General features: G+C 41.9%; 1 pseudogene; it reads left to right on the top strand.

Annotated features, from left to right (window-relative positions):
• Positions 1-4,178: 4,178 nt before the first annotated feature.
• On the top strand, positions 4,179-12,930 carry LOC111535314 (annotated as a pseudogene).
• Positions 12,931-13,184: the final 254 nt, after the last annotated feature.

Genomic DNA, 13,184 nt, shown 5'->3' with positions numbered 1-13,184 from the left:
TTAGATCAGTGCCTGGTTCATAGTAAGCATTTAGTCAATATTGTTATTGATGCTGTCACTCTCTTACCTGTTTCTTTCATAATACCTAATGTGATAAGGGGGAAGACCTGGATTTGAACAACCTAAGAAGATGAACTAAAGTTGCTTCATTCAGAGTATGAATTTAATTGAAAACAGAACAATTTAGACAATAAGGGGATTAAGAAGGCTGATTACATGCAGGTAGTATGTTCCTTCTCCATGGAGAGGAACAGAATAGAAAGTAGGTACATTTCAAACAGACTGTATAGAAGAGAATGCTAGGATTCACCAGAGAAAATACAAGAAGCACCAAAAATAAGTAAAGAGAGGGTTCAGGACACCTTGCCTAGCCAGGGACTGACAGAGCTGAAAGAGGCTCCTGGGTATGGAGAAACAGTAAGAGAGAAACCCCCAGATTTCTCTTGACTTTGGGAGAAACCTTTAACCCTCCAGACCTTGGACCTGACATACAGAGCTGCCTAAAGATTGCACAGAGATGTCACTCCAGAAAGGGAACCCACACGGAATTTCACAGGCATCCAAGCCTAGACCAGCCTCAGCCAGGTGCCATTTAGAGAGCCTAGATATTGGTGATCTATATACTTAGCTGCTGCCACTGTGCTGCTTCAAGGAGAGATAGGAGAGACTGGGTGCTCCTATGCACCCAAAGAAGGATCCCTACCACTCTGCTGTAGAATGCTGTTGAGATTGAGATATGAGCAGACCACATTCCTCACGGCTTCTTGCCCATGGTGCTCACCTGCGAGGAGATCCACACTCTCTGGTAATAAGCCCACAACTGACACCATTTTAAGAGTTTAATCCTGGGATTTGCCTCACCCTTGGGCCAATTTTGAGTTCCCATGGCTGCAGCCAGCAGCCAGTCAAAAAGGGACAAGGAAACCAAGTTGTTCTACACATACCTAGGACAATACTCACTGCCCTGCTACAGGCTGCTGTGAGACTAAGACTTGAGCAGACCACACTCCCCATATTTTCTTGCCCATACTGCTTGCCTTAGGGGGTCCTGCCCTCTCTGGTCACAAACTGAAAGCTAGCTTCATTTCAAGAGTTTAACACTGAGCCGTGCCCCATACTTGGCCAAAGTTCATTAGGCAATACAGCTGCAGCTGCCACTCAGCTGGGAGAGAGACAGGGGAGGCAAAGCTAACCTAAGCACACTAAGGGTAATACCCACCACCCTGCTACAGTGGCTCTCAGACTGGGGACTAGCCTGCCCAACCCATCACAGCTATCAAGAATACCAATATGGACCACCCAGGTCCCTGGGGTTTGCTCCACCACTGATACTGCCATCACCCACGTGACATCAGCTGCCACAGGATATGAGAACCCACCCACACACCTGGCCTACCAATCCCACTACTAGCTTCTAGTCAAGCCACCTGGAGGCCTAAGAACCAGCCCTCCAGGACCCTTTAACACCAAAGTCACTGTAAGTTGCTCTGAGCTTAAAAACAGGCACATTAACCCCACTGCTGCCACCACAGGGACCTGGAGACTGGATCAGTCAGTGTCCAAGGCCCCAACAAAATCTTGCCACAACCTCAACTAATAACTGTACCCTAAGCTACTGAGGAAATCACAGATACCACTGACTCTGTGTACTACTAAAGAGCTCATGCAAAGATCACACTGTTGCAGGCACCCATAATCCTAGCCAAAGTATCCTACTCAACCAACAACACACACACATCTTCAAGAAAGAAATTCCCCTACCAAAGCAATTTCAAAAAAAAAATTGGAACCAGCAACTGCTTCACCAGATGCTCAGATATTAAAAGAAGGACACAGAAAACACGAAAAAGTGGGGAAATATAACACCACCAAGGGACCTCAACTGTCCTGCAACAGATCCCAATCAAAAAATTCCTCAAAATGCCAAGTAAAAGATTCAAAATATTGATTTTTAAAGGAGCTCAATGACATGCAAGAGAAGTCTAAAAACTAATACAAAGAAGTCCAAAAATCAACTTAGGATATGACTAAAACCAAGGAGATAGATATCTTTAGGGGAAAAAAAGCAGAAATTCTGGAATGAAAAATTCGTTCACTGTTGAGTACAGTGGCTCATGCCTAGAATTCTAGCATTAGGGGAGGCGAAGGTAGGGGATCACTTGAGGTCAGGAGTTCAAGTCCAGCCTGGGCAACATAACAAGATCCCATCCCTACAAAAAAAATATGCAAAAATCATCCAGGCATAGTGGTGCATGCCTGTAGTCCCAGTTATTTGGGAGGCTGAGGTTGGAGATCACTTGAGCCCAAGAGTTCAAGGCTGCAGTGAGCTATGATCACACCACTGCACTACAGCCTAGGCAACAGAGCAATATTGTCTCAAAAAAAAAAATTGCAGGAAATAAAACATACACTTAAAACTTCAATAATAGACCAGAAAGCAGAAGGAAGAATCTCAGAAATAGAAGACCAGTCTTTTTGAAGTAATATAGTTAGACAAAAGTAAAGAAAAAGAATAAGAAAGAATGAGCGGCCAGGCGCAGTGGCTCACGCCTGTAATCCCAGCACTTTGGGAGGCTGAGGCAGGTGGATCACGATGTCAGGAGATTGAGACCATCCTGGCTAACACAGTGAAACCCCGTCTCTACTAAAAAATACAAAAAATTAGCCAGATGTGGTGGCAGGCGCCTGTAGTCCCAGCTACTCGGGAGGCTAAGGCAAGAGAATGGCATGAACCTGGAAGAGGGAGCTTGCAGTGAGCTGAGATCGCTCCACTGCACTCCAGCCCGGGCCACAGAGCTAGACTCCGTCTCAAAAAAAAAAAAAAAAAGAAAGAAAGAAAGAAAGAATGAGCAAAGACTTCCAGACACCTGGGACTACATAAGATGACCAAACCTTTGAATTATTGGTATTCCAAGGGGGAAGAGAGATCAAAAAGTTTAGAAAATCTATTTGAGGAAATAACTGATGAAAATTTCCCAAGCCTAGCAAGAGAGTCACACATCCAATTATAGGAGGTCCAGCTATCCCCAGGAAAGAACATTGCAAAAAGACCAACATGACACGTATTATTCAGAAAGTCTAGAGTCAAAGTGAATGAAAGAATTTTAAAATTAGCAAGAGAAAAGCAGCTAGTCACCTACAAAGGAAACTTCATCAGATTAACAGCAGACTTTTCAGCAGAAACCTTATAGGCCAGAAGAGAATGGGATGGCATTTTCAAAACACTAGAAAGAAAAAAAAAACTGTCAGCCAAGAATTTTATATTCTACCAGAAAAAGCTTCATAAATGAAGGAGAAATGAAGTCTTTCTCAGACAAGCAAATGCTGAGTAAATTTGTCACCTCTAGACTGGCTTTGCAGGAAATGTTCAGAGGAGTCTTAAACATGGAAATGATAGGTCAGTATTCATTATGATGAAAACATATGGAAAAATAAAACTAACAATTCTTATAAAAACAATCACATAAAGGAGGAGGAGAAAGGAATCAAATGACAACATGACATAATTTGTTCAAACCATAAAGACAAAAAGAGAAAAAAAAGAAAAAGTTAATAAAACAATTTGTAAAAATTAATAATATGACAGAAACAAAGCCTCACATATCAATAATAATCTTGAATGTAAACAAATTAAATATTCCACTTAAAAGATAAAGATTGGCATAATTAATAAAATAAAATCAAGATCCAACTACATGGTGCTAACAAGAAACTTACTTTACCCATAAAGACACACATAGACTGAAAGTAAAAGAGTGGGAAAAGATAGTCCATGTAATTGGAAACCAAAAGCAAGTAGGTGTAGCTAAATTTCTCCTAGATAAAAAAGACTTTAAATCAAAAACAGCAATAGGCCCACACTCAGACCCCAGCCCTGGCAGGTGCCCCCATCACACCTCCACCACTGGGCTCCTTCCCTCAGCCTCTTCTCTGGTGCTCCCACCCACTCCCTCACTTCTCCCCCTTTCCCTCTTCCCCATTTGCTCTCCTTCCCTCACCTCTTTCCTCCCCACTTCCCCTCTTCTTGGTTTCCTCCCCCATCCCCTTGACTCTCCCCTCCCTGCCCTTACTCTCTTGCTCACCCTCAGCCTGGCCCCCTCCATGATGGAGGCAGGTGCCAGTGCCATTGTCACTGCTGCCATTGCAGAGTGGGAGTCATGTTCCCAGAAAGTAGCGTGATGGGTGTCCAAAGTAGCAGTGGAAGTTTGCAGGAGCCACCATCTTGGTACCAGTACTCCACATCTCCAACCCCAGGCTCAGTGGCAAGCAGCGGCCAGGTCCCTGATAAATCACACACCACCATCCAGGAGGCCCAGGGAAGGTGCAATGGATGAGCTTCATAGTCTGAATCCAAGAAGGCAAGAGTTATTGTAAGCTAGATTTATTGGAGTTGTAAGTGGGAACACTGGGAGTACCAGCAGTTGCAGTGTTGGACCTAAAGCCTCAACAAATAATGAAAGCTCTTATCACAGTTTTGGAAGCTTAGGATCTTTAACTGACAAAGAATCAGAGAAATGACTGGCAGGCAGCTGAAAGGACTGTGCAAGTGACCGGACTTTATCTGCAGTGGGTTCCCTTGAGAAACCAGAGAAGAAACAATCAGAATCATCTAGGGGAAGATATATAAAAGCAGAAAACCAGAAAACCAGAATGAAAATTGCCAGGGAAAAAGTACTTGGGGGATGTGGTCACAAAATTAGTGACTATTTTGAATACCAGGGTGAAAATGGCTCAAGTCCAGTAAGAGGCATACCTCCTGCAATCAGTTCTCCTCAAAATTGACATTCACATTCCACTCCTTCCTCATCTCTTTGACCAAAGGCCCTTCTCCTACTGCATTAGCATTTGGAGACCACCCTATTGTACAACCAAAGCAGTTACCCTTTAAAATTATTCAGACTGATCTCACAATCCTGAAATCAGCAGCATTAGAAAGTAATAAGGGGGGGCGGAGCAAGACGGGCCGAATAGGAACAGCTCCAGTCTCCATTTCCCAGTGCGAGCGACACAGAAGACCGGTGATTTCTGCATTTTCAACTGAGGTACTGGGGTCATCTCACTCGGGAGTGCCGGACAATCGGTGCTGGTCAGCTGCTGCAGCCTGAACAGCGAGAGCTGAAGCAGGGCGAGGCATCACCTGACCTGGGAAGCGCAAGGGGGAAGGGAGTCCCTTTTCCTAGCCGGGGAAACTGAGACACACAACACCTGGAAAATCGGGTAACTCCCACCCCAATACTGCACTGTAAGCACACCGGCACACCAGGAGAATATATCACACACCTGGCCGGGAGGGTCCCATGCCCATGGAGCCTCCCTCCTTGCTAACACAGCAGTCTGCGGCAATCTAACCGCAAGGCAGCAGCGAGGCTGGGGGAGGGGCGCCCGCCATTACTGAGGCTTAAGTAGGTAAACAAAGCCGCTGGGAAGCTCGAACTGGGTGGAGCTCACAGCAGCTCAAGGAAACCTGCCTGTCTCTGTAGACTCTGCCTCTGGGGACAGGCCACAGCTAAAGCAGCAGAGGCCTGTGCACACGTGAATGACTCTGACAGCTTTGAAGAGAGCAGTGGATCTCCCAACACGGAGGTTGAGATCTGAGAAGCAGAAGACTGCCTGCTCAAGTGTGTCCCTGACCCCTGAGTAGCCTAACTGGGAGACATCCCCCACTAGGGGCAGTCTGACACCCCACACCTCACAGAGTGGAGTACACCCCTGAGAGGAAGCTTCCAAAGCAAGAATCAGACAGGTGCACTCGCTGTTCAACAATATTCTATCTTCTGCAACGTCTACTGCTGATACCCAGGCAAACAGGGTCTGGAGTGGACCTCAAGCAATCTCCAACAGACCTATAGTTGAGGGTCCTGACTGTCAGAAGGAAAACTATCAAACAGGAAGGACACCTATACCAAAACCCCATCAGTACGTCACCATCACCAAAGACCAGAGACAGATAAAACCACAAAGATGGGGAAAAAGCAGGGCAGAAAAGCTGGAAATTCAAAAAATAAGAGCACATCTCCCCCTGCAAAGGAGCACAGCCCATCGTCAGCAACAGATCAAAGCTGGTCAGAGAATGACTTTGACGAGATAAGGGAAGAAGGCTTCAGTCCATCAAACCTCTCAGAGCTAAAGGAGGAATTATGTACCCAGCGCAAAGAAACTAAAAATCTTGAAAAAAGAGTGGAAGAATTGACAGCTAGACTAATTAATGCAGAGATGGTCATAAATGAAATGACAGAGATGAAAACCATGACACGAGAAATACGTGACAAATGCACAAGCTTCAGTAACCGACTCGATCAACTGGAAGAAAGAGTATCAGCGACTGAGGAACAAAATGAATGAAATGAAGTGAGAAGAGAAACCAAAAGAAAAAAGAAGAAAAAGAAATGAACAAAGCCTGCAAGAAGTATGGGATTATGTCAAAAGACCAAATCTACGTCTGATTGGGGTGCCTGAAAGTGAGGGGGAAAATGGAACCAAATTGGAAAACACTCTTCAGGATATCATCCAGGAGAACTTCCCCAACCTAGCAGGGCAGGCCAACATTCAAATTCAGGAAATACAGAGAATGCCACAAAGATTCTCCTCCAGAAGAGCAACTTCAAGACACATAATTGCCAGATTCACCAAAGTTGAAATGAAGGAAAAAATCTTAAGGGCAGCCAGAGAGAAAGGTCGGGTTACACACAAAGAGAAGCCCATCAGACTGACAGCAGATCTCTCGGCAGAAATTCTACAAGCCAGAAGAGAGTGGGGGCCAATATTCAACGCTCTTAAAGAAAAGAATTTGTTTTTATTATACTTTAAGTTCTAGGGTACATGTGCATAACGTGCAGGTTTGTTACATATGTATATATGTGCCATGTTGGTGTGCTGCACCCATCAACTCATCAGCACCCATCAATTCATCATTTATATCAGGTATAACTCCCCAATGCAATCCCTCCCCTCTCCCCCCTCCCCATGATAGGCCCCATTGTGTGATGTTCCCCTTCCCGAGTCCAACTGAGCTCATTGAATTTTAAACACAGAATTTCATACCCAGCCAAACTAAGTTTCATAAGTGAGGAGAAATAAAATCCTTTACAGATAAGCAAATGCTTAGAGATTTTGTCACCACCAGGGCTGCCTTACAAGAGACCCTGATGGAAGTCCTAAACATGGAAAGGAACAACCAGTACCAGCCATTGCAAAAACATGCCAAAATGTAAAGACCATCGAGGCTGGGAAGAAACTGCATCAACTAATGAGCAAAATAACCAGTTAATATCATAATGGCAGGATCAAGTTCACACATAACAATATTAACCTTAAATGTAAATGGAATAAATGCTCCAAATAAAAGACACAGACTGGCAAACCAGATAAAGAGTCAAGACCCATCAGTCTGCTGTCTTCAGGAGACCCATCTCACATGCAGAGACATACATACGCTCAAAATAAAGGGATGGAGGAAGATCTACCAAGCAAATGGAGAACAAAAAAAAGCAGGGGTTGCAATCCTAGTCTCTGATAAAACAGACTTTAAACCATCAAAGATCAAAAGAGACAAAGAAGGCCATTACATAATGGTAAAGGGATCAATTCAACAGGAAGAGCTAACTATCCTAAATATATATGCACCCAATACAGGAGCACCCAGATTCATAAAGCAAGTCCTTAGAGACTTACAAAGAAACTTAGACTCCCTTACAATAATAATGGGAGACTTCAACACTCCACTGTCAACATTAGACAGATCAACGAGACAGAAAGTTAACAAGGATATCCAGGAATTGAACTCATCTCTGCAGTAAGCAGACCTAATAGACATCTACATCCACCCCAAATTACCAGAATATACATTCTTCTCAGCACCACATCACACTTATTCCAAAATTGACCACATAATTGGAAGTAAAGCACTCCTCAGCAAATGTACAAGAACAGAAATTATCACAAACTATCTCTCAGACCACAGTGCAATCAAACTAGAATTCAGGACTAAGAAACTCAATCAAAACCGCTCAACTACATGGAAACTGAACAACCTGCTCCTGAATGACTACTGGGTACATAACGAAATGAAAGCAGAAATAAAGATGTTCTTTGAAACCAATGAGAACAAAGATACAACATACCAGAATCTCTGGGACACATTTAAAGCAGTGTGTAGAGGGAAATTTATAGCACTAAATGCCCACAAGAGAAAGCAGGAAAGATCTAAAACTGACACTCGAACATCACAATTAAAAGAACTAGAGAGGCAAGAGCAAACACACTCAAAAGTTAGCAGAAGGCAAGAAATAACTAAGATCAGAGCAGAACTGAAGGAGATAGAGACACAAAAAACCCTCCAAACAATCAATGAATTCAGGAGTTGGTTTTTTGAAAAGATCAACAAAATTGACAGACCCCTAGCAAGACTAATAAAGAAGAAAAGAGAGAGGAATCCAATAGATGCAATCAAAAATGATAAAGGGGATATCACCACCGACCCCACAGAAATACAAACTACTATCAGAGAATACTATAAACACCTCTACGCAAATCAACTAGAAAATCTAGAAGAAATGGATAATTTCCTGGACACTTACACTCTTCCAAGACTAAACCAGGAAGAAGTTGAATCCCTGAATAGACCAATAGCAGGCTCTGAAATTGAGGCAACAATTAATAGACTACCCACCAAAAAAAGCCCAGGACCAGATGGATTCACAGCTGAATTCTACCAGAGGTACAAGGAGGAGCTGGTACCATTCCTTCTGAAACTATTCCAATCAATAGAAAAAGAGGGAATCCTCCCTAACTCATTTTATGAGGCCAACATCATCCTGATACCAAAGCCTGGCAGAGATACAAGAAAAAAGAGAATTTTAGACCAATCTCCCTGATGAACATTGATGCAAAAATCCTCAATAAAATACTGGCAAACCGGATTCAGCAGCACATCAAAAAGCTTATCCACCATGATCAAGTGGGCTTCATCCCTGGGATGCAAGGCTGGTTCAACATTCACAAATCAATCAACGTAATCCAGCATATCAACAGAACCAAAGACAAGAACCACATGATTATCTCAATAGATGCAGGAAAGGCTTTTGACAAAATTCAACAGCCCTTCATGCTAAAAATGCTCCATAAATTCGGTATTGATGGAACATACCTCAAAATAATAAGAGCTATTTATGACAAACCCACAGCTAATATCATACTGAATGGACAAAAACTGGAAAAATTCCCTTTGAAAACTGGCACAAGACAGGGATGCCCTCTCTCACCACTCCTATTCAACATAGTGTTGGAAGTTCTGGCTAGGGCAATCAGGCAAGAGAAAGAAATCAAGGGTATTCGGTTAGGAAAAGAAGAAGTCAAATTGTCCCTGTTTGCAGGTGACATGATTGTATATTTAGAAAACCCCATCGTCTCAGCCCAAAATCTCCTTAAGCTGATAAGCAACTTCAGCAAAGTCTCGGGATACAAAATTAATGTGCAAAAATCACAAGCATTCTTATACACCAGTAACAGACAAGCAGAGAGCCAAATCAGAAATGAACTTCCATTCACAATTGCTTCAAAGAGAATCAAATACTTAGGAATCCAACTTACAAGGGATGTCAAGGACCTCTTCAAGGAGAACTACAAACCACTGCTCAGTGAAATCAAAGAGGACACAAACAAATGGAAGAACATACCATGCTCATGGATAGGAAGAATCAATATCGTGAAAATGGCCATACTGCCCAAGGTAATTTATAGATTCAATGCCATCCCCATCAAGCTACCAATGAGTTTCTTCACAGAATTGGAAAAAACTGCTTTAAAGTTCATATGGAACCAAAAAAGAGCCCGCATTGCCAAGACAATCCTAAGTCAAAAGAACAAAGCTGGAGGCATCACGCTACCTGACTTCAAACTATACTACAAGGCTACAGTAACCAAAACAGCATGACTGGTACCAAAACAGAGATATAGACCAATGGAACAGAACAGAGTCCTCAGAAATAATACCACACATCTACAGCCATCTGATCTTTGACAAGCCTGAGAGAAACAAGAAATGGGGAAAGGATTCCCTATTTAATAAATGGTGCTGGGAAAATTGGCTAGCCATAAGTAGAAAGCTGAAACTGGATCCTTTCCTTACTCCTTATACGAAGATTAATTCAAGATGGATTAGAGACTTAAATGTTAGACCTATTACCATAAAAACCCTAGAAGAAAATCTAGGTAGTACCATTCAGGACATAGGCATGGGCAAGGACTTCATGTCTAAAACACCAAAAGCAACAGCAGCAAAAGCCACAATTGGCAAATGGGATCTAATTAAACTAAAGAGCTTCTGCACAGCAAAAGAAACTACCATCAGAGTGAACAGGCAACCTACAGAATGGGAGAAAATTTTTGCAATCTACTCATCTGACAAAGGGCTAATTTCCAGAATCTACAAAGAACTCAAACAAATATACAAGAAAAAAACAAACAACCCCATCAAAAAGTGGGGAAAGGATAGGAACAGACATTTCTCAAAAGAAGACATTCATACAGCCAACAGACACATGAAAAAATGCTTATCATCACTGGCCATCAGAGAAATGCAAATCAAAACCACAATGAGATACCATCTCACACCAGTTAGAATGGCAATCATTAAAAAATCAGGAAACAACAGGTGTTGGAGAGGATGTGGAGAAATAGGAACACTTTTACACTGTTGGTGGGATTGTAAACTAGTTCAACCATTATGGAAAACAGTATGGCAATTCCTCAAGGATCTAGAGCTAGATGTACCATATGACCCAGCCATCCCACTACTGGGTATATACCCAAAGGATTATAAATCATGCCGCTATAAAGACATATGCACACGTATGTTTATTGCGGCACTATTCACAATAGCAAAGACTTGGAGTCGACCCAAATGTCCATCAGTGACAGACTGGATTAAGAAAATGTGGCACATATACACCATGGAATACTATGCAGCCATAAAAAAGGATGAGTTTGAGTCCTTTGTAGGGACATGGATGCAGCTGGAAACCATCATTCTTAGCAAACTATCACAAGAAGAGAAAACCAAACACCACATGTTCTCACTCATAGGTGGGAACTGAACAATGAGTTCACTTGGACTCGGGAAGGGGAACATCACACACTGGGGCCTATCATGGGGAGGGAGGTGGGAAGAGGGATTGCATTGGGGAGTTATACCTGATATAAATGATGAATTGATGGGTGCTGACGAGTTGATGGGTGCAGCACACCAACATGGCACAAGTATACATATGTAACAAACCTGCACGTTATGCACATGTACCCTAGAACTTAAAGTATAATGAAAAAAAAAAGAAAAGAAAAAAGAAAATAATAAAATCCAGGAGCTGGAAAAGAAGGAAGGATATATAGATTATTTGCTCAGGGCTAACCATGATCTCAGATGGCAAAAGATGAACAACAAAAATTCCTTGAAAAATACAAAGAATGATTAAATAAGTGCCTTAAATGAGCAAGAAACTTCTTTTGAAAAGAGTACACAAGAAAAACTGTCAAACAGAAGAGTATGCAAGATGGATTACATCTCAGGCACTTTACAACAGTTAGACATGGCGTTTCATTTACTGAATAATGGACAGACGGTTTTGCATTTCAGAATCTTGTGAAGCAACAAGAATGGGTGAATTAGCAAAGGGAAGATATTGAAAGGCAAAGGAAAATTCTAGCCAAACGCAAACCTCCCACAGCTAATAATTCTCAGACCCTCTACCAATACTGAACCAAAACAAAGGCAAAACAAAGCAGTCAATGCAGCAGAAAATGATCCCTTTGTTAGACCAAATTTACCACAACTGTTGACTTTGGCAGAATATCATGAACAGGAGGAAATTTTCAAACTTAGACTAGGACGTCTCAGAAAAGAAGAGGCAGAAATCCAAGCAGAACTTGAATGTTTGGAAAGAGTCAGAAGATTTCTGACTTTTATGCTAAGCTTAGCATAATAAACAATGAAGACAATTCACAATTCAAAGATCACTCAATGTTAAAAGAAAGATATTTATTACTTCATCTGCTTGGTAGAGGTGGCTTTAGTGAAGTGTATAAGGTTTTTGACCTTTACGAACAAAGATATACTACTAGGAAGCTACATCAGCTTAATGAAAGCTGGAGAGATGAGAAAAAAGAAAACTACTACAAGCATGCTTGCAGTATAGAATACACAAAGAACTGAATCACCCCAGAATAGTTAAACTCTATGATTATTTCTCCTTGGATACAGATATACTTTGTACAGTGTTAGAATACTGTGAAGGCAATGACTTGGATTTCTATCTGAAGCAACACAAGCTAATGTCAGAGAAAGAAACTGAGTCTATTGTAATGCAGATTGTAAATGCACTAAGATATCCCAATGAGATCAACCCCCCATTACACATTATGACCTTAAGCCAGGAAACATCCTTTTGGTAGATAGAACAGCATGTGGTAAAATCAAAATCACTGATTTTTGTCTGTCCAAGATTACAGATGATAATAGCTATGGTATAGATAGAACTAATCTACCTCCTGAGCGTTACATAGTTGGAAAAGTGGCACCAAAGATTTCCAACAAGGTTAATGTGTGGTCAATTAAAGTCATCTTCTTTCAGCATCTTTATGGTAGAAAGCCATTTGGTCACAATCAATCTCAACAAGACATTCTTCAAGAAAATACAATATTAAAAGCCACAGAAGTCCAGTTCCATGTAAAACCAGTTGTAAGCAGTGAACCCAAGGCCTTTATAAGATGCTGCTTCTTAGCATATGGAAAAGAAGATTGATTTGATGTGCACCAGCTGGCAAAGGACCCATACCTCCTCCCACACAAAAGTACATCAAATTCTTCAGGAAACCTACAACATGGCTGGGCTGATAGCATCTCCTACACTGCTTTCTTCAAGCATAATTACTTACTGACATTCCTCCAAGACTGGCATGATGTCTTTGGATTGCTTCCAGATGCACACTTAAGTTTGAGAGCATTTGAGTGGTTTTTTTTGTTTGTTTGTTTGTTTTCTTTTTTTTTACACAGGACATGGTTAAGAACGGTTTGTGAACTGAAGTTCCTCATAGTGTCATTTCTTTGAGAGTGGATCATGGACAATGAATAAATGCACACTTCTGACTATAACTTTGAGCAGTGAAGGATGACTGCCTGTTATAAAGAAACA

The sequence above is a fragment of the Piliocolobus tephrosceles genome, chromosome 14 (assembly GCF_002776525.5).
Source record: "Piliocolobus tephrosceles isolate RC106 chromosome 14, ASM277652v3, whole genome shotgun sequence".
NCBI classification, from domain to species: domain Eukaryota; kingdom Metazoa; phylum Chordata; class Mammalia; order Primates; family Cercopithecidae; genus Piliocolobus; species Piliocolobus tephrosceles.
This window is presented reverse-complemented; position numbering and strand designations above follow the sequence as displayed.